The sequence below is a fragment of the Aricia agestis genome, chromosome 14 (assembly GCF_905147365.1).
Source record: "Aricia agestis chromosome 14, ilAriAges1.1, whole genome shotgun sequence".
NCBI lineage: Eukaryota > Metazoa > Arthropoda > Insecta > Lepidoptera > Lycaenidae > Aricia > Aricia agestis.
Genome location: NC_056419.1, coordinates 2,442,778 through 2,465,881, shown reverse-complemented (window position 1 = coordinate 2,465,881; position 23,104 = coordinate 2,442,778). Strand labels below are relative to the sequence as shown.

Sequence of the window (23,104 nt, the reverse complement as noted above, 5' to 3'; positions counted from 1 at the left end):
AATGCGTCTAGACAAATGATTTTTATACAATATTGGGATCTATTAAAGCTATGCCTCTACGTTAGATTTTTTCTAAATTTACTAATAAATAAAAAAATATGACCCTTCAAAAATCGCAAAAAATGACTGACCCGTACCCCGCCAATCCACCGACCATAAAACAAATTTGAAAGATATTTAAGATAAAATAAAAACATAGAGGCATAGGGAGGAATCAGAGGACTACCTCGATTTACTGTATCTGTCTCTATCACAATACACGTGTCGGCGCAGGGTGAAGCGTGATGGCAATAGTGTCTTCGTTTAAATACTTCTGCACCCGCGTTTCCTCTTAAATAAATCGTTACATGTTGCTTGTGATCTTGCGATGTAGCGACCAAACCGCTCGTTCGCGCGGATGCATATAAATACAGCCTTATTTGCTAAGCAATTAATAGTGCGATACCTGCATAATGTATTAATGATGAGATGATAAATAATAATGTAGAATTCATTGGCTTTTGCTTGGAGTAGTATAAATAAAGCCAAAATCCTCGAACTTGTATCTATAAGGATTCAAAAGTTCTGTTGGGTACCTTCGGAACCAGGGTACATCCTGGTGCAAAATCTTACTTTTTGGTAGTATATGCCTAAAACACTTCAGAAAAAATCAAAATCACTATATGTTTCCATACAAATTTCAAGGAGTCCCCTCGATTCCTCATGGATCCCATCATCAGATCACCATTTTTGTGAACCTCGGATTCAACCCTGTACAACAACAAAATAATCATGAAGATCGGTCCACGAACGGCGAAGTTATGGTTGAACATACAAAAAAAATATATAAACAGACGAACGTATAACCTCCTCCTTTTTGGAAGTAGGTTAAAAACGGATATTACTCGACCATAAACATAGTCAAACGGACGTGCATAATATGAAACACACGAGTTAGAAAGTTAATTGTATTATAAAAACGTCGATTTTATTATACCCCCAGTGTGATTTCACGTAAACCACAGATTATAAACTATGTTTTACGAACGGTGGTTTATGCTTTTAGCTAACAATAAGCTTAATAAGTCAATTCATCGTAACTATCGTCTAAAGCTAATATGGAGCTTTAATAACTTTTCCCTTTATATTAAAAGTAAAAGTTTTCCACAACTTCAGTTATAGCGCAGGAACCGTACTTTTTTGGCATAAAAGCATCCCATGTCTATTCCTTGGCTTTTAAAGTTTATCTATACCGAATATCAAAAAAAAAATTAATTGTGGTTTGATATGATAATTAATGTAATTGATAGATAAGGTTGTAGATAGACAGTTTTACATTTATGATATTAATAATACTCCCCACACCGGTTTCGGTGACGATGGCCAGTTTCATTGAAACCAGACGCAGGAGTAATTTTATAGTGCCCAAATGTGTGCGCAGTACACAAGAGCACTCTCTATTCCTTTCACTCTCATAACCCAGTGGGACGGACAGGGCCCCCGCTACCATATGTGCAATGTGTGCAATGCACACGGGCGCCATCCTCTAGGGGCGCCAAATTGCCATCTTTAGGGGCGCCAAAACCTACTACAAGGTCCAAAAAATTTGCCTAAAGGGGCGCCAAAATCCTTTTTATTTTCACACAGGCGCCAGTAGCCCTTACGGGGCCTGGGGACGGAAGACCGGCACGACTGGCGAGAGATCAGGCGCAGGACCGACTTTTTACATACCCATCCGACGCATGGATCATCTTACTTGTCAGACAATCAGGTGATCAGCCTGCATTGTCCTAACCAAACTTGGAAATAACATGTTTCCAACGCGGGAATCGAACCCACGACCTCCGAGTCGAGAGCCACGCTCTAAACCACTGGCCCACGGAAGCGTTATGAATTATGATATTAATAGGCATAGTTCGAAATGAAGTAAGTATAAAAATATATTAGTAGCATAATAATCTTAGCTATAATCTAGTAGTTACTTGTTATTTGTTACCAAACATTCACCAATTAGCTGTACGATACAGTCGGCCGTAAATGAGACTAGTAACAATCTGATATGCCCACGCATTACATACGGGTCAAGAACAACAGTTATTTTATAATTAAACATATTTGCATGCTATATTATTACGAGTATGTAAATTGTTAATCTACAGGTTGTAACAAAACTAAATGATAACTTTTGGGGGTGTATGAGTCCCCTGTATTGAGTTCACTGTTAAAATAGCAGGGCTGGAAGAGTCCCTTTTTTTAAGGTGACGCCGCGTTAAAGTAAAAAACCGTGTTGGATATTATGTTTTAGATTGCTTGAAAACAAGCAATGGAACAGCAAAAAATGGAAAGGGCGTAAGCGAGAAAATGGTTTTTGTCGCGTAATTTAAAAACCATAAATACATTTCATATAAGCTGCTATGGGCAAATAAAAGTGTACGCTTGAACCAATCTATGTACAAATTTTGGAAGCTTAAATCACTCTCCTCTGTTGGCAAAATAGGAATCCTTTTTTTTTACAGAAGTCTTTTTGATTGCTTATTCTGTGCTATAAAAGTTGACCAATCGTGTTATGCTATGGGTAATTCAAAGACAAAGACATGATGAATACTGACAATGAACTTTAATTTCTTAGCTTTAGTCATCGCTGAGAAAAATCGATATCGCTACAGCCAAATTATCAAGGCGTCTCCTTAAGTTTTGTATAGGAAAACTTCCTGATTCTCGGACGCTTGCCCATATAAATCACAAAAAAAAAATCTGATACTTTCACAGTGAATCTATACAAGGGACACATACACATTACACACCCCTAAGGTTAACTTAGTTTTGTTCCACCCTGTTTATGGAATTAATTTTTTGTTCTAGATTTTACAAGGCGATTACTGAAAGTACTTACTTAGTAATAATAGAATTTTACCAAAATTTAAAATTAATGCCGCCATTATAACGTCTTACAACCATGACACTTTGCAACATGGCGGCATCATCATCAGGCGGAAAGCATCCATGCAGAATTGTAACATGTAATGTTCCACCAAGATGAGTAATTACGTCTATCCAAAAGCTATAACGAATACTAAAGTCTGAAGCAGTCTTTCCTCAAAGTGGGCGATAACGCCCCCTGTGGGCGCTGAAGGTTTAAAGGGGGGTGTGGGACCCAGAAAAAAATTTTCATCGGGATGCATTTTAAATTGAAACAAAGGGGGCGATAAAACATCTCTCAACATGCTCTCAAAGTGGGCAGTAGACAAAATAAGTCTGAGAACCCCTGCCCCTAGCGCTACAAAATGTATGGGTTTGACATTAGTATTCGCTAGCGAAGCGATGACTTATGTCAAATCGCGTACATTTTGTAGCGCTAGCGTTAGCGTCAGCGTTAGCGCTTTGCCACTTGTCTACAGGTACTGGTCTAAAGCAAAACGGCCAATCGAGGCCCGGGAAAGGACACATCACATAGGATACTTTCTATCCCGGTAATATTTACGCTTACCGCGCGATAAACGAATATTGGAGTAACGGAGTTACGGGCGTCATAATATAGTTTGTATATGTATAATTCTGTGCGTCGTTATTTCGGTTATACCTTGGCTACTTAAATCTAAACTTATCGAGTACCTAAAGTATAATTAATAATGCTAAACTAACATAACTAATCGCCCATAACTGGGCTACACCTATTAACAGAGCTATTATGTTTTGTGGTTATGTTATGTTGAATACCTCTATTTCGCAACATAGACACGCATGTAGCCGCACCCTTATATGACCAATGAATGTTCACATGAAAATTAATTAAATAATTTAGTAAGTTTAGTTGAAAAAACAAAAACCTTGGTGCATACACCTTTTTGATGTACGGTAGAGAATTTGATTCATAAGCAGATCACAGATGGCGGACCTACGTAATTTAGTCGCGTATTGTCAAATCCAGCCGACATATTTCACGAGTGACGAGTGAGAAGACTAGGTTTTGTTAAAATGAAATAAATCAACCAAATGACGTAAGTCAACATCTATACTCTATACATATAATTTTTGACGTGGGAGAGCCATGCTTCGGCACGAATGGGCCGGCTCGACCGGAGAAATACCACGTCCTCACAGAAAACCGGCGTGAAACAGCGCTTCCGCTGTGTTTCGCCGAGTGAGTTTACCGGAGGCCCAATCCCCTACCCTTTTCCTTTCCCTACCCTCCCCTATTTCCTTCCGTTCCCTCCCCTATTCCCTTCCGTACCCTCCCCTATTCCCTTCCCTACCCTCCCCTATTACCCCTTAAAAGGCCGGCAACGCACCTGCAGCTCTTCTGATGCTGCGAGTGTCCATGGGCGACGGAAGTTGCTATCCATCAGGTGACCCGTTTGCTCGTTTGCCCCCTTATTTCATAAAAAAAATATATATTTATATAAATTAAATTGGAGTGTCTGTTTGTAATATTAAAATAACCGTTTTTTACTACATGCATGTGAATATTTATACGGTACTTACACCAAAATAACAATTTTTAGAATTTTTGTCTGTCTGTCTGTTTGTTCCGGCTAATCCCCGAAATGGCTGGACCGATTTTGATGGGACTTTAATTGGCAGATAGCTGATGTAATAAGGAGTAACTTAGGCTACTTTTTAACCGACTTCCAAAAAGGAAGAGGACATTTTTTTACTTTTTTATTTTTTACCTATGTATTTAACATTTTGTTGACGCGGACGAAGTCGCGGGTAACAGCTTGTTATAAATAATTATAATCCTACTGGGCCTTACCCGTCCAGTATTACTTTAGATCTTTAAGTTTTGCGCGCCATTTATTTTTATTTTAATCGGTTACAAAATAAAATTAATACAATACGGACTACCTATTATTAACAAAATACTCATTTAATATCATTAAAGTTGATATAAAATAATAACTAACGAGCTACACTTAATCAGAGGTTATCATAAAAAGTCCCACTCTAACACTGTAAACGCCAATTAATTAACAAAATGGCGTCCTTGTTAAGTTAGGCAACTTATAATTGAAATAAAACCTGCTTGGGGTCATAAGTGCCGTAGACAATGCATTTGCATAATTTCAACACGAGATTTACCGCCAAAAGACTTTTGACATGTAACGCAAGATGGCGGCGATACGTCACTGTCATTTGAATATTGATTGAGAGACAATGCAATGTTGTGTTAAGTTGTGATATGATGAAATATATTATTTTCAAAGACGTCTAACAATATTAATTCATCATTGTTAATAAACATAACAAATAAAATAACAGACTTGATAGTTCAAAATTAAAATTTAACTTCACTTCCTCAATCATCCGCTAGGGGCGCTCCTTAAAAACTATTTCCGTCAAGTGCGTCCTAGACGCATATTTCAAAAGTACTTAAAATATTTTCCTAAGCGTACCTACTTAAGATTCTTAAGAAACAATTATATAAAAGCAGACGGTACCGTATTTAGACATGATATGCACGGGTATGTGTAAATTACGTATAATAATAATATTACAATATTATGAGAGTACAAACATGCATTCATAATGTAGGCCACAGGTATTATTTCTACAAACTGTACAAAGTATAGTGTCGTCTACAGAAGGTTCCGTGGACGACTTCCGAACACGTCGCCACGTCGCAGACAATACGTGTTTAGTGTTTTAGTGTTAGTGTTAGTTTTTAGTATAATTGTATGTATGTTAGTCTATAAGGTATTTATAATATGGGCCAAGATGCCTGAGTTAAATAAATAAAAAATTGCTAATTGATAGTGGATTTTCTTGTAGACTTTTCTACAGGGGTTCCGTAAGATTACAATGTTATGTCTTTACTCCATAGTGATACAAGTAGCAGAAACTGTCCATGGGCTACGGTAGTTGCTTTCCATCAGGTGACCCGTTTGCTCGTTTACTCCCTATTTTTTAGGACAAGGACAAAAACATTGTCTAACGCAACGGTACTCAACCTTTTTTGTAGGGGCTGCAACCAAAATTATTTAGAGGTAAAACATAACGTTGATCAAAATTGGAGATTTAATTGTGCAAAATTATTCATGCCTTATTAAACTAGTAACTACACTGTTTTTTACACAAGAAAATATTTAATTTTCCAGTCATCTTGAAATTATAATATTTATATAACTGGAGGCACTCCCTTAACTGGTCACTGATAAAGCCCCAGCGGGCCGCTGGTTGAGTATGACGGGTCTAAACGTATGTGTATACAATGTAGATCTTCTTATTACTAATAGTAAGTTAGGCTTCATAAAATTTACATTAACTTCTGTAAATTATGACTCTTACGTAATTAAAACATGAGGTATCTTCATAAAATGTGAAATATTTTATGACTTGGCATAATAATTTACTTTAATTAAAATCTGCGGTATGTTACCATGAATTATGACTTTTATGGTTTAATATCTAACTTCTTACGTGTTAGTAAGCCAGTTTTCTTTAACTATTTAGTTAGAGGAAATCTATAGAAATATTAAATCAAACGTTATAAAAAAAGTTACACAATAGTTGTATGAAAGTGGACTTAACAATTGATATACCTTATCGGAAACATAATGCCAGAGGTTACCAACCAGTAGCTATTTTAGAACTTTTCATTAATATGTACTTCAAGCAACGAACAGTGAAAATATATTTTTATTAATATTAGCTTAGTGTTCGTTTTAGTGTAAATAATATAAATATGTGTTTAGTCTATAACGTATTTATAATATGAGCCAAGATTACTGATAACAAATAAGTATATAAATGGTCAAATAAATTATAAAAGAAAACTATTGTAATTAATCTTTCAGCTTTCTCAATTTTTAATAAGACACGAAAGACACAGGTACAATTATTATGCGCCACCTTTTTGTATTTTCAATCGCAAGGTTCGCAACAACTGGACAAAAGCACAAAAAGTAACAACTTTCTCTCAAACTAGTCTAGACACCCTTTTAATTGTTCTTTCCTTATAAGTTACACAACTTCATAAGTCGCAACTCAAAAATACGCGTTTTTTTTTTTTTTTTTTTTTTATGAAATAAGGGGGCAAACGAGCAAACGGGTCACCTGATGGAAAGCAACTTCCGTCGCCCATGGACACTCGCAGCATCAGAAGAGCTGCAAGTGCGTTGCCGGCCTTTTAAGAGGGAATAGGGTAATAGGGGAGGGTAGGGAAGGGAAGGGAAGGGAATAGTTGAGGGTAGAGAAGGAAATAGGGTAGGGGTTAGGGGATTGGGCCTCCGGTAAACTCACTCACTCGGCGAAACACAACGCAAGCGCTGTTTCACGCCGGTGAGAACGTGGTATTTATCCGGTCGAGCCGGCCCATTCGCGCCGAAGCATGGCTCTCCCACGTATAACGAAAGTGAACAGTACCTATTAGTTAATCTCTACACGGCATAATATAAATCAGAAAATACTTTTCAATGTTGCTCTCCCGAAGTTTTTATAGTTTCTTACTCTACCAGCCCAACTCTACATTTAAAGTTGTTAAGGCCTGGACAATTTGACGCCTTGATATCGATTTTACTCAACAATGACTAAAGCTAAGAAATTAAAGTTAACTTTTATAACACAGTATAATCAATCAAAAAGACCTTTGTAAAAAAAAGGATTCCTATTTTGCCAACAGAGGAGAGTGGTTTAAGCTTACAAAATTTGTACATAGATTGGTTCAAGCATACACTTTAATATGTCCATAGCTTATATTATGAAATATGTATATTTATGGTTTTTAAGTTACGCGACAAAAACCAATTTGTCGCTTACACCCTTTCCAATTTTTGCTATTCTAAAATATAATATCTTCATGTTTTTTGTCATTTTCCATATTTCTTTCCTAGTCTGTAGCTCATCTTACTATTCGTCCATATATCAGACTGAATGTAATTAACACGCTTTTATTAGGCTGTATGTATGTAACGGAATCTTTGAGCACGATTTTTACCTATCTCCAGTAGTCTAATTAATTCGAAACTCTGTATACGTATTAAGAGCCAATGACAATGCAATAATTTGTTAACAATTATTGAAAAAAACGTGTTCTTTTTTTAAATCCACGACTGTCAAATCAGTTTACTATAGAACGTTGGGAACGAAGGTTCTGCGGACTAGCTTGCCAACACGAAACTATAATAATAATGATTCCCTAATAGTTAACTTATCCAGCCACCACTTATAGTTCCTGCACGTTGTCTATAAAGCTTACCATCGACATCATCGTCAGCCTATTGCCGTCCACTGCTGAACGTAGGCCTCCCCCAATTTATAAAAAGATAGAGATGCCTAATCTGAATTATTGAAAATCCCTAAAGATAGATTATATAAAGCTCATATTATCGAATCAAAATTATCGTTTCTATCGTGGCCATGCTAAGCGTTTAGATTAATTCTACCAGGCTCCATAATATCATCATTAGCTTTTCCTCAGGGCAATATTTAAAATGCATTTTCATAATAGAAAACGAGCATTAGAGAATATGCATAAAGACATTACCGCTTTCTATAGCGTACGATAATTTATCGCATGATATCTGATACTGCCACCGTGTTAGAAAACCGTTTTCATAATACTTTATACCACAAGTCGGATATCACACAAGGTGGATATCACATAAGGTGTATGTATATCACACAACTTGAATATCACACATACTCGTTATCGGTAATACTCGTAATATTTAGTACGCATACAATAGAAAGTACCTTTCATAGAAAAAATCTAGTCTTTTCTAAGTTTGGCGCCGCGAAGAATTTGATTCTGTGTTCTACGAAAATATTTTAATAGAAGCAATAACTTATAACACTGACCTACGCAACATACAATATGTTTCACGAATATACTTTTATGTTAGAACGTAGCGATTATAATACTCGTATTTTTTTTATTTTTTTATACAATTGTGGCCGTCTATGGACTGTTCGTTCATATATTTTTTTTTGTTATTTTATTATTTAGATTTTTCGCTCCAAGGATAATTGAAATAATATTATGAATTTAAATTTATAAATTACATAATAATAATATTAATGTTTTGAACGGTGAGGTCCCAGTCGGTGTGGCGGCCAGTAGATCCGACATTTTCCGATTTCCTTAGATTTTATGCTGCTCCACCCTTTGCCTTTAGATGTCACAACGACATTGGCTTGGTGGAGAGGGGTCACTCAAGCTGGATGGAGTTTCTAGGGTGTTAAAGAGATATCGTTCTGTGTCGAATCTCCCGCCATGTGGCTTAGCTTATTATACTCGTATTATAATTATTAAGAGTTAATATAGCGTAGGTACTCGTCCCTACGCTATATTAACTCGATCGTTTGTAACGCTTCATTTAATCAGTTTTACACATCGTTATTACTACATAAGTAATCGTTAATTCAAGTTTTTATTAAATACTGTAAAAATATAAACAGATAAAATATAATTCATTTTTTTAAATACACATAAATAAACTCTCTTTTTTTTTATGAAATAAGGGGGCAAACGAGCAAACGGGTCACCTGATGGAAAGCAACTTCCGTCGCCCATGGACACTCGCAGCATCAGAAGAGCTGCAGGTGCGTTGCCAGCCTTTTAAGAGGGAATAGGGTAATAGGGGAAGGTAGGGATGGAAAGGGAACGGAATAAGGGAGGATAGGGAAGGGAATAGGGTACACTCACTCACTCGGCGAAACACAGCGCAAGCGCTGTTTCACGCCGGTTTTCTGTGAGGACGTGGTATTTCGCCGGTCGAGCCGGCCCATTCGTGCCGAAGCATGGCTCTCCCACGTCTCTATTCATGTTATGCCATGAAAGGTAGCCATAATTGCACTTAGGTACAACTTACTTAATTTCATACTTAAGAGAATCTATCTCTTTAAGTTGGGCCGGATGATGGTTACTATGATGGTGAAGCTGGTTATGTTCCACCAAATACATATGATGGACTAATACAATATTCCTTATTGTATTAGTCCATCATAGTCATATATACATAATTTATAAAGAGGCCGCATAAAAGTCGCATTAAATACGTAAAACAGTTTAAAACAATGTTTGACAAGATCTTAGTCAAAACTGTACAGCAAGGGTAAACAAGCAATTAACAGCAAATAGAGGACATTGCTTTCAGGTGTTGCAACGTTAACGTATTCCGAGTTGCACAAACTGTTCCATATCGTGCCCTTTGCGAAACACACACCCACACAAATACATGATAACAAAATAAATAATGTTGACAACCACTGGGCTTGCCTCCAGCTTAGCATGCAGCAGCTTAGCATGGCCACAGTATAAATGCATAAGAAAAGAAACGCTGACAGTTTTTGCGGACAAACTGACAGATTTCCTTTGTTTGGTGACCATGCTAAGGCCCAATTTCACCAACAACTGATAAAGTTAATGCTTGATTTAGTTTCATGTTACCTCTTTCGTTTTTCATATGAATGAAAGAGAAGACATGACTTTTTAACAAGCTGTTAACACTAACAGACGTTGGTGAAATTGGGCCTAAACCTACTGTAGTTAATATTATGGTTGGGCTACAAAATTCTTGTCTTTGATGTGAAAACTTTAAAGAGCAGGCATTTCTACCGTGCGGTAGAAACAATGGAGGAAGGAAAAGGAGAGGAAGAAAAACTCTTCTACCGTTTTACGAATTTTCTATCATATCGCCTGACGCGGTTTTAAAATTTTTGCCTATCAGTCAAAATAAGTCCACGCTGCTAAAGTTTTTTTCCGTTCCGATAGTTTTCATTACTTTTATTAATTAAAAAAATAATTTATTAATTAGAAAATTACTTTAAACGCTTCATCATTGTAATCTTCCACCGAATCAAGCTATAAAGATACATTTTGAATGACAGGATTAAAACCCACGACCTCAACCGCCCATCATTCACAGAAGCAGGTCGTCCAACCCAAATTGCGTAACGAATGAATGAGTGAATGAAAGGAGTAACAATGGCGCGTAGGGCGCAGCGTGCGCGGTCGCACCTATTCATTATCATCATTTTATTGCACTTGGGAGTGCTATGCTTCGGCACAAATGAGTCGGCTGACAGGTAAAACCATGTCAAAGATTTGTGTGATGTTTTGGAGGCTGAAAAAGTGTTTAGAGTTTTAGAAAGGTATCTGCAATACTCGTTAATAGTTTATCATCAGATGATTTGCATGGTAGTTTCTGGATTTTTTCATAAAAAAGGTGGTAAAATAACAGACCTTGATTTACTTACTTTATTTAGCCTAGATGTAAAAAGCAAAGATTAGCCAAAATAGGTTGTTAAGGTGTCATCAAAAGGGTCACTGGAGTTGAGTTATTTACGAATGAATTATTATTTTTTGAGTACGTTCAGCTAAAATGTTTCATTTTGTGTTTAGCTTTGTCCCGGGAATAAAATAAAATATTACTATGATCTTAATTCGGATAACATTATAGTAATCAATACAATAATTGGCACAGTGACAATGATAGTTCAACGCACTGCGCCAACGCAATGATCACTCATTTACAATTGTTTACTAATAATGAATTACTAATAGGTACTACTTACTACTAAGTATTTGACATTGTTTAGTATTAATTACCGTGAGCGGTACTAAGAAGCAGCGGACGAGTGAAATAGAGCGAATAGAACAATGATGCGTCGAGGTTTTTTTTAATGGCCGACTTTTCAAGATGGCGGCATTCTTGTGGGAAAATCGTCGGCATTTCAGGCTAATTGTTAATGTTTAACCCGAACATAAATGTTCATCTTGATAACGAAAGTAATCAAAACTTGAACTAAGTAAAACGTGTCAATTCATCGTTGTTTTAACCGGGTTTTTTGGAGATTGTCCATTGTTGAAATATGCCTATTTTTGGTTCTACTTTTAAATATTATGAGGAGAAAATGATCGTTTGCAATGAACAGGCGCTAGAACGATTGGAGTCTGGACCAATTTTGATGTAAAGTACTTATAGTTCATTTCTCGAGCAAGGACATAAGCGGTTCAAAACGTATGATACCCGTGGCATTCTCTTTTGTGCTTCATGCAAGCAACTTGTAGACATAATATTGAATATACTATTTAATATCAGGTACTTACGTTTAGTCAATCCAGATTCTATTTATAAATCGTCTCTATAAAAACAGCATGTCTAACGTAATGTCACAGTAACGGGGCCCGACACACGTCGATTTACTCCACCTGGCTAACTTTAGTCACGGATTCCTCTGAGCATTCTTTCGAATCTTCCAGAACTATTTTACTTGAGTTTGGTCCTAATGTCGTACCCCATAAGGTTTAGTTGGAGGTAAAATAAAACTGTACCGATTTAATGGAAAGAAATTCCAGATTAATTTGCCACCGTTTCAGAGATTCCATTGTTTTAAAATGGCGTCTTATAAAATACATCTTATTATAACCAATAGGATTTCATGAGATTAAAAAGAAACTACAACGTACTTATTCTTATTATGTCACAAATAGAACATTACGATTAAACTGATATCAGACGAGCAATTTTAGTTATTTTCATTCGAGTGAATACTCAACGGGACCGTCTGATAAGACCTGAAGAGTTTTTTTTTGATGGCTAGATTTATTTAATTATATCTGGCGCATAAAAAATTAACCAGTTTGTTCAATGAATTTCAGCGCACCGTTAGATAATAATGAGACACAATAGCATGTTGTTAGAGCCGTACGTGAGAACGGCACATAGTATTAACTTCATGGAAGTCTAGGCCAGGGATTCCCAAAGTGGGTTCCGTAGTTTAAATGGGTTTCGTTATTCGTAATTTAAGTGGGTTTTGCATTTGCAATTTTATTTTTAATTTTTGAAAATAAGTTATAATTTACCACAGCTAATAATATACTAAAAGTTAAAACATTAGAAATCCGAAAGCGTCTGCCTTACGTTTTCTTTTAATGCAAGAGTTAAGAGTTAAGATAGCTGAATAGATTTTGATGAAATTAAGTAATTACAATATTATGTATTATGATTTCCAGTATATGATAGTCTTATTTCATAAAAATATACGTTACATGAATAAACATCTAGGAACAGTAAAATTAAGAACCTAGGTAATAATATTACGTTATAGTTGAGCTTTCACGTATGAAATCAGACATATTCATAAAGCACAGATGAGGTCAGGGTAACGTTAGGTTCCGATCACCCAATACTTTCTAATAGGACACACCCGGGCATGGTTTAGGTTCTGTTTTGTATGTATAATATACAAGGTGTAACAAAAATAAGTGATAATACTTTAGGGTGTGTACGTGTTCCTTGTAGAGAGTTCACTGTGAAAGTAGCAGCGCTGAAAGACCAAATTTTTTTTTCACTTTTGTATGGGTACCTCGTGACGCTCGGGCACTTGCCCATACAAAACTGAAAAAAATTTTTCGTCTTTCAGTGCTGCTACTTTCACAGTGAACTCTCTACAAGGAACACGTACACACCCTAAAGTATTATCACTTATTTTTGTTACACACTGTATAGGTTATCTAGACTTGGTTAATAGCAATTCTAGAACTTACTTATATCGACGCTGCATCAAAACTGAATCAAAGACGCATAGATATTTAGCAAAATAAAACAAGTTCAAAAAGTAAAGTTCTCCGTTCAAAAAGTACAAGAGTATTGAATTGAACATATTTTATTAAATCATACCTCTATACAGAAATGTACTAAATTAAAATAAAGGACGGGTTAAATGATTAGTTATTATTCTTACCTTAAGTTATCCAATCAGTACGCCAGCAAGACATTTTGATTCGAACAAATATTTACCTGAAAACAAGAAAAATCACTTTAAAAACATTAAATTTCACCAAGCGCTACTAAGTAACATAAAATACATTTTCTTTCATTTCATTTACTATCCATTGGTATTATATTTCAATTAACAGAAACATTTTATAGCGCGATGCGTTTATGGTGCAACGCCATCTAGTTACATTTAAAGGTACCATTTTCGCGCTACTAAAACAGTATCTTGATACTATAATCACACTTTAACTGCGCTCTGATTTAATTAACCCACTTCCGTTACATGCAATACTTATAACTTGGTGCATACGAGCCACAGACTACTGCGACTAGTCGCACTATTTCTAGACACCTGTCGCGCACGGATGTGAATTATAATTGGAGACGTGAGTGAAGAACACAATAAATTACAGAAAAAATGCCCTTTAATGGAGTGCATAAATAAATGGAGGCTTGAAGGCTGGAAAAATTATTTCAAATTAAAAAAAACTGAGCATTTTATGTGTAGCCAGATACATTATCTAGGTGATGAAGTAGATAAGTTACAAGGTTAGTTGAAATTGTAAGGGAAAAAGTGAGTAAATGACCGTATGTTACAAAATGTTAGTTATCGTGTTCTTTAACTCACGTCCTCAATTACAGAAAAAGTTGTGTATGTGTACAGAAAAAGGTCTGCCAAAACATCCACAAACTTAATTTGATGAAGTCAATACGTTTCGGGTCTACAGATATTATTTAAAACACGTCGAATTTGTATTTTATTATTGACAGCAGTTATTGTACAATTTTCGTCTGTTCCATTGCTGTCGAAAGATACACAATAATTATTAACCGGTAATAGCCGCGTGACAATAGCTATGTTGGATGGTAAAAATCAAATGGATGAACTTCAGTCAAAACCCTCAGAATGTGGGTATTAGCCACCACAACGGCAACTCAAAAATGTTGAGTTATCTTTCTTGGTGGCTCGTTTGCACCGAGACAAAAGGAACTGCATTTCTATTTATTATTTACGATACCATTGTGATGTCAAGTGTACGGAGGAAATGCATCCGTCGCCGCTTCCTTAAATGGCGTTTAAATAATATTAATAACTTTGTTTAACATTAGTCACACAATGAGATAATGTGTATTTAATTGTTATACCTACTGTACAAGTTGTACTTACTGCAAAGTGCAATGTCTCAATTCTCATATGAGGTAAACCATGTGGTCATGAATCATGATTGCTTAAACATAAACCACTTAATACCATATTAAGTAATTATGTGTAGCTAAAATGTGACAGAAAAGCTACACCTTATCTGCAGATATCTTACCTCCTGCTTGAACCCTCTTCCCTCTTCATGAGAGAAAATCATAATACTTTGACAAAAGAATAGCAATAACTCAAAGTCTGGGCCAATTAGTTCAAGTGACTTAAAAAAAAACATATACAGGCCACATACATATTATATAGACCACAGGAAAGGACATAGGATTTGTCTTCTGCGGGAAAATGTACAATTTGCGGAATACCGTTATACGCGGGCGAAGCCGAGCGCAGCTTCTAGATAATAATAATTATACTCAGAGACATTTTATGAACTTAACTGTAATATAATGACGAGTTTGACAGAAAATAATTAAATTAAAGTTGAGTAATAATTAAATCTATGGGTGGGTTGCACCAACTTACTATAACTTTAACCATAACAAAATGTCAAATGAACTGTCAAATCCCTAGTAAAAGTCCGTATTGGACCGCCATATTTAACTATAACCTTAACCTTAAGTATAACTACGCCTCTGGTGCAACCCACCCTATGAGTGTGGCTGTTGGCTAGCTAGCGGTGACGCTGCGTTACTTTGCCACAAGTCCACAACGCTGATTCACATCTCACGTGTGGTATGAATACAATTACAGCGATACACTTGTCTGGCGACAATCGTGGACGTTGTCGGTACAACACGCATTGTATGCTAATAGCTGTGGCATTCCATACGAGCTGCGGTGCTGCGGTCTAGTTAGCCGTTCACTCGAGTGATTGTTGCTTCGAATAAATGATTAAGGGGCTGTTTCACCACTGACTGATAAGTGCCGGATAGCCTATCCAACTAATCTGACAGATAGAGTATGGAGTATCTGTCAGATAAGTTGTGGATAGCCTGGTACTTATTAGAAAGTGGTGAAACAGGCCCTAATTTTACTTGATCCGGGCTCCGGCACCGTTTCATTTAATGTTTAGAAGCGTACTCGAAATTAAAAAGTAATAAATTAAGAACGAAAATGAATTAAATTGAACCGTCTGGGATGGGATTGTCGTCTTAAGTGACACTTACGCCAGGTTGGGCTATGATGTTGGAAATTGATAATACCAGATAATACTTAGAAACGAGTAACGATATCAAGAAATAAGAATATTCTTTGCTGAGCTAGACAATGGAGTAACTATTACTTTTAATTTTGTGGTTTTTGTTACGGCTTAAGTTATTCTCCATTCATACTAATAAAACTTTGTTTAATGTTTGGTTATTATTATGTCATTTAAAAATACTGCTTAGTAATACCTATTAGTTTTATGGTACAAAACTGGCAAAAACCGCAAAAAGTGTGAAACTGCATAAGATCCTTCTCGTAACAATTTCAAGGTAACAGTTTGACAATACGACGATAAGATATATTGCAAACACTATCTTGTGACCTAGGTATGAAGTAATAGTTAAAAGAGATATTTTGTGATTGGCCAAAAATGTTAGGTAAACCGATGATGCTATGTGGCTTTACAAATGTTTTCTTTTGTTTTGTATTATGATTATGTACTATCTTTCATCCAAAAACTTGCGGGAACCGCACATTTTCTTGCGATAGCTTGTGTACCTCGTCGTAGTCTATTATAATAAACCTATGCGAAATTTCATAAATATCGGCCCAGGAATTTCAGATCCTAAACTTAGCAGCTAGGAGTTAGGGCTTGTTTCACCACTTTCCGCTAAAGTGCCGAATAGGCTATTCGCAACTTTTTTGACAGATTCTCCATACTTTATCTGTCAAGTTAAGTGGTGGATAGCCTATTCACTTATCAGGAAGTGGTGAAACAGGCCCTTAGAATCCTAGTCCCCAACAAAATAAAAGTTTGAGGAATATTATATTCCTCCAACTTTTATTTTGTTGACTATAACAAAGAATGATTGCTCTATATAATAATAGAGCAATAATTCTTTGTTAGTGACTATTTTGGTCGCAGTTAATATTTACAACTTACAAATAATCTAATAATGGGTCAGTTTCACCAAAATAACAATCGAAAATTAGAAATCGAACATTCCAGCACAAAAAGGGTAACAATTAATATTCGCGAGTGTGCGTCACTTTCACTGAACGATATTATTGCGTCATCCATGCCCGCTTCAGCACGCGTCTTCCGGATTACACCCGCAGGAATAGCGCAATGGTTAGTGCTTATGTGACGTTGACGAAGAAATACGCGAAAGTAAAGACGCTATCTGCAGCCATAGAAGTATGCATTGCCGGGATTAACGCATAGGTTCTTTAGAGTTAAGTAAAGATCATGCAGAGTTAAATCAAGTAAGTACTAATTCTCGGAGATTTTCTTTTTTCATCCATAATATTATAATGTATGGTTCTAACCCACATTTTTTTTTGTTGTTAAATTTTGAATGCAGTCCTGTTCTAAACCACCTAAAGAACATAACTGCATTCATAACTCAATACGTAATTTTTTGTGGGTTAGTACACGAATGCTAAATAACGTCGATTGTCATTCGTCACTAAATATTTTAAATTTGAGTAATTACTTTAAAATTCACAACAGCGTCCTAAATAACGTCGATTGTCATTCGTCACTAAATATTTTAAATTTGAGTAATTACTTTAAAATTCTTCCTGTATAATAAAAATTGTGGGTATTTTTAACTTTAAGTTTGCTTAAAAAAATTTGAACAGATTGAACCTGCAACCTCTAATAGTAGTAAACTCTATATCATAGGTACTTTTACTATGATAAAATTAGACACGTACAATGTACATCTACCTGTTTTATTGCAATAGTACGGTTAGGTGAGACGGACGACATCTGTCTCGTTCATAGACCCGATCTATTTGGCGAGATGGTAAAAAGATAAGTCAAGTTCATTGCTCTTGGTCACACTACTAGATGCGGTTTTGTCTATTTACAAATCGACAGTTAATCTGAGAGCTTCTCAAATTATATTCTGTCCTTGTCTTAGCTTTGAATAATGACAAGGACGCGAATATCCTAAATTGTCAGATTACTTTATTGAGTTTATAAAAATGTTGCAGAAATTTTGCAACAAATTGTGTATGTCTTCTCCTCACGCGTTTATAACTTATGGATAAATCTATAAGACCTATTTTACGTGTTTCCTACATGAGATGACAGTGTACAGATATTCTTTGGTACGTGTTGTCACATCTAACGTGATACTAGCTTTAAACTAAAGCACGTATTATAAATACTTTGATTCAAAATTCGTAATTTTTTTCTAGGCCTTAGTTTGCGCAATTACTTTTAATGGTAAGTAATATCACCAAACAAATTGAAGAAAAAATACAAGACTACAAAAAAAAATCTAAGTTCAAGATTATTATAATTGTTGTACTAGTTTTAAATATTTTAGAACCTGCAAACTTTGATCTCTATAATTCTCTATTATATCAGAGACTCTATAATATAGGAGCAATAGCATAAAAAATTCCTATTGTAAATCAGCATTGTTAAGAGCCCATATGACCCTAACTTGACTACATACTTTAACCTAGATCTCAAAATCTGTAAGGTCTAGAAAACTGATTTTTTGACACAAGTAACTTCAGTTCATAAAGATTAAATGCTCAAGACGAAAACACGATTACTCAAAAAATGCTCGATAGTTTCTTTTTTACAAAAAACCTTGTTTTAGACACATTTTTGCTTGGATCTTCGAAGTTTGCTGTCTTTTCTTTAATATTTTTTAATATCTAAAAAGGTATTGATAAAACCTAAATTTGCTCAAAACACTTTTTTCATAATCATTATAGTTCGTCTTTTATTCAAGTAAAACTAACTCGGCGATGATTCCGCGCCGTCCTTTTTCACCTGGCATATGAAAGACGGGCGTGAGTGTGAAGAGAGAAGGACGATGTTTGATTTTTAGAGTCAGGTGAGCTCTTAATAGTAACATCAAAATAATTTAAAATTTCGTAATCTTGTATGCTCCAGTATATCCAGAATACACATGTCTTTAAATATATATTTAAAAAAACTACAAACCCACTTTCATACAAAATACATAAATGTACTTTACATTCGCAACCATCTCTACATTTAGTTATGTATTTCCGTTCCTAATGAGTCGTAACTTATTAGATAATATTATGGGTTTAGGATGTGAACATTTGAGGAAACTTGTTTTACTGTATGAACATGGGTCCCACGCACTACTTCTTGACTAATTACTTTATTTAACACACTTTATGTAAATATGTTTTGGAAGATTTATTAAATAAGTAAGGAAAAAAATTTGTAATTTTCTTGGCGTAGAATTTTTTCTGGATTTAGGATTTACGTTCAGCGGATATTGGACATTCCAAATTCAAAATTTACTATGACTTTCTTCTTCATCTTCAGACTTCACTTCACTTAAGTGTTATACATATAATAAATAATAATATTACCGTATATGCCGCATGAGACAACTAGACAAGAGTCTAGTTGACTCTTATTCGGCATATTCACTCTAGCCTACGATGGACCAATTTAAGAGGTTGCAAACGTGTAGAGGAATTGCTCTATACGACTGTCCAATGTCCATTCCCCAGCTACGCAATCATGGTGGCAATCATGGCCTAAACTCAATGAGTTTCTAAAATACTAGAGTAGCTTACAAAAGATTCTCAGAAATGCGTAACCACTTTTTTGTTCAAAAGACAATGTCAAGTCATATATTCGTTATGTCATTATGTATGTGAGATATGCCTGCAGGCATCTTCGAAGTGGCAACGCGTTGCTACCGTAAACTTCCAATCTAGTTACGTTAGTAATATAGTATATCATTGCCTAAACTAGTGAGAGCAAATTGGACTATACTTTTGTAAGCCTGCATCGACAGTTGCCAATTTTCTTGAAATCAGTTTACTCACTTCTTTCCTGTCTTGTATATTATGGCATAAGACGCTTTCTTCTTCTTCTTTTAAAAATGGCCGCCTCGGTGAGTTGCCAATGTCAATAATCCATTTTCAATTTGTCACCTTGCTGTCAACAGACTTAACTCAACCATAAATAAAAGAGTATAATTCGTATAATGTATAGGCTTGTAGTGACAATATAGGTTAGGTCTGAGTGCAGAAATCTGCCATTTTTCCTAGTGTGTGTGTTTTAGTGTGTGTAATGTTTTATTTGTTAAAAAAATGTATGATAAAAGCATAATTTCAAAATAATATTAGCTCGATGCACTCCTTCACCATATAAACTATAACTGTGCAAAATTTCATTCACCTAAGTTTCCCCATTTTTCGCCAAAAGGGATACAAAGTTTTTGGCTCACGTATTGATATATAGATAGGTAGGGTTTGAGTATACCTAGGCTTCTAAGCTAGAGTATAATACTCATAAGTCATAACTATTAAAGAAGTCGGTTAAAAATGTAACAAGATTCTTAACTAATTACATTTTAATGAATTGCTACGTATTTTTAAACAATTTATACCAGTAGATCATCGCGTGCCAAACTAACAAACGTTATACAACTACATATACTGATTATTATGTGCCAATTTCACCAATGTCTGTTAAAGTTAATGATTAATGTATATATCTTGTTACCGTCCGTTTTTCGTATAAGTGAAGATAGGTTTTTAATAAGTCTTTAACATTAAAGTTCCAGACCACTAAAAATACAGGCGTAACAGACTATTAATCCAAACGTCTCGTTCTTTAGTCCATCTAAGAATGGTTAAAATGTCGTCAACCTATATCATGGAAAGGGCATAGAGATGTCAGAAATATTAATTCTTACCCGCAATACAAAATTATAGTTTGTTGAAATTAAAGTACAGTTCGACAAGGCTTTAAATGAATTTGTCAATGATATCAATGCGCGCTGCTGGTAAAGGAGAACTGTCAAAAATGACGTTTTTGTATGATAGAAGCGTTAGTTCCTTTTCTCGCCACGTTCATAAACAGCCTTGTCAAACTGTAAACTAGCTGACGCCGTTTCTCGCGCGTAAACCGTACAATTTGCCGGGATAAAAAAATATATTATCCTTCTCAGGGACTAAAAGTATATTATGCAAAAACGGTTTAGCAATTTGTGCGTGAAGTGGTAACAGACTGCAGACAAACAGATAGACAGACAGACACACTTTCCCGTTTGTAATATTAGCATGGATAATGGATATGTCATATGGCTATAGAATATTATGGTGATGGAATTGGATCAAGTGTAACTAGCTGTGTGAATCATCATGAAAACAATCGGTGGTGGGCAGACGTGGTGGGTTAATACCTATTATTCAATTATTATTTGAGGTATTGGATATTGATGGTGAATCAACGATGAGGTATATAATCGAGCAAAAAGCTAGAAAAATGTATCTTCTATTGAAAGAAACAGAAAATAAGGTGATTTCATCGAAATCAGTTGAGTGATTTTAGCGTATAGAGGTAGTTCTTGTGTGTGTAATATGTATAGACCAGCCTTTCCCAAAGTAGGCAATAACACCCCCTTGTGGGCGCTGCTGGTCTAAAGGGGGGCGGTGTGGGACCCAGAAAAAAATAGGGGCATTGTGTAGAGGCCTGGGGGGTGATTTGCTATTTCATTTCATCTGGATGCATTTTAAATTGAAACAATGGGGGGCGCTAGAACACAATTTGTTCTCAAAGTGGGCAGTAGACAAAATAAGTTTGGGAACCTCTGGTATAGACACACACTCTCACATACTAGATGGCGTCTCCTCTCAAACGACTTCACTCTAAAATATATATTATATTAGAATTGTTCTTGGCCGCGGATAGCCCAGGCTCCATACAAATTTGCCCATACTCCTTTAATCATGAAGCGGTAACAGACATCACTTGCGCATTTATAATATTAGCAAGGAAAGGATAGCTATGGATTAAGGCTGTTTTGATTTCCTCATCCACATTTTCCTTACAATAACCACAGTTAGCGACGTCGACGTCTCAGTGATAATAGATGTTGCATGACCGACCAGTCTGGCGGGTGTCTATGCACGATATGATTAATTACGCCACTTTCGGAGTTACGAAACACTTAATTACTAACATACACACACGCGCTAATACATCTGTTAACACGGTACTAAACACCCAATCATTTTTACTAAATTATGGACTCTGAACGTACAAATTTGCATTCATACTTATAATGTTAAAGGGTCTGTTACTTCATCACGCTTTTGATGGGTATGAGTGCCAAAAAATAAATGGAATAGCTGTTTTTATGTGGAAAAATTAACGGATCCGAAAGACGAAGTTCTGCGCAAACGACAACACAAAGTATCCCCACCTAAACCTGCCCTCTCTGCCCCAAAGAACGTCAAAAGTGGGGAATCACTTTTGACGTTCTTCGGGGCAGATTCGGTTTTGACATTTGCTTTTCGCATAGCGTTAGTTTTCAGTTACGCGCACATTTTGATTGAGTGCAATGAGACGAAGCTCCATACTTTTTAGTACAAATTGATCAAAATCCTTATCGCGCGTTCGGCGTAAAGGAGGCTAGACAGAAAGATATTTGACCTCGACACTTCTTATTAGTACCTGCATGGTAGAGGCAGAGGGCGTTGATAGTATTCCTGTGAGTCAACTAGATGGCGTTTTTTGGGAATAAACAGCGACGCGTTGTTAGTATTCCTGGGCTTGTTTTTAGCAATTTTTGTTGAGTTTATATGTATACGGGTTTTTTGAACATAAGAAATGACTTCGTTCCATTCGGGTGTCCCTTGACACCTCTCAAGTTTTTTATGACAAATACGGCGTACTTTGCCATAAAATGCGACCCACCCCGCTACTTTCCGTCATAAGCATTTTCACCAGGTTCAGTGCTCTACGGTTACTCTACTTCCAAAAAAGTGAAGTCACGTTTATGTGGAATGATAAGGCAGTTTAACCTGCCTCGCGCCTCGCCTCGTGCCACTGACACGATTGTAGCTCCCAAACCCGTTATCAAAAACTTAACACATTGACGACTTTTCTCTCTTTTCCAACAGCTTTTGCGGCTTTACTAGCTAAAATGTAAGTTTAGCCGCGGCTTATATTGTTAATAGTTTCTTTGTAGGTTTAGTTAAACCAAAAATACAATACGATATTTAATTTCATCAATGGACATCTAATGTTACACGTAACTCCTCCAACGGCAAACTCTCCTTTCTACAAGCTTTTACG

The 23,104-nt window shown here is 35.9% G+C and overlaps 1 protein-coding gene and 1 long non-coding RNA gene across 3 annotated transcripts in view; both read right to left on the bottom strand.

Annotated features, from left to right (window-relative positions):
- Positions 1–23,104, bottom strand: part of LOC121733836 (myosin-8-like) — a 141,066-nt gene that overhangs the window by 74,297 nt on the left and 43,665 nt on the right. The gene's annotated exons all lie outside the window — the stretch shown is intronic.
- The window catches only part of LOC121733841, a 44,101-nt gene that overhangs the window by 3,598 nt on the left and 17,399 nt on the right, over positions 1–23,104 (bottom strand). The window contains exon 2 of the long non-coding RNA XR_006036621.1: positions 13,666–13,721. This is a non-coding gene — a long non-coding RNA (uncharacterized LOC121733841). The remainder of the gene's footprint in view (positions 1–13,665; positions 13,722–23,104) is intronic.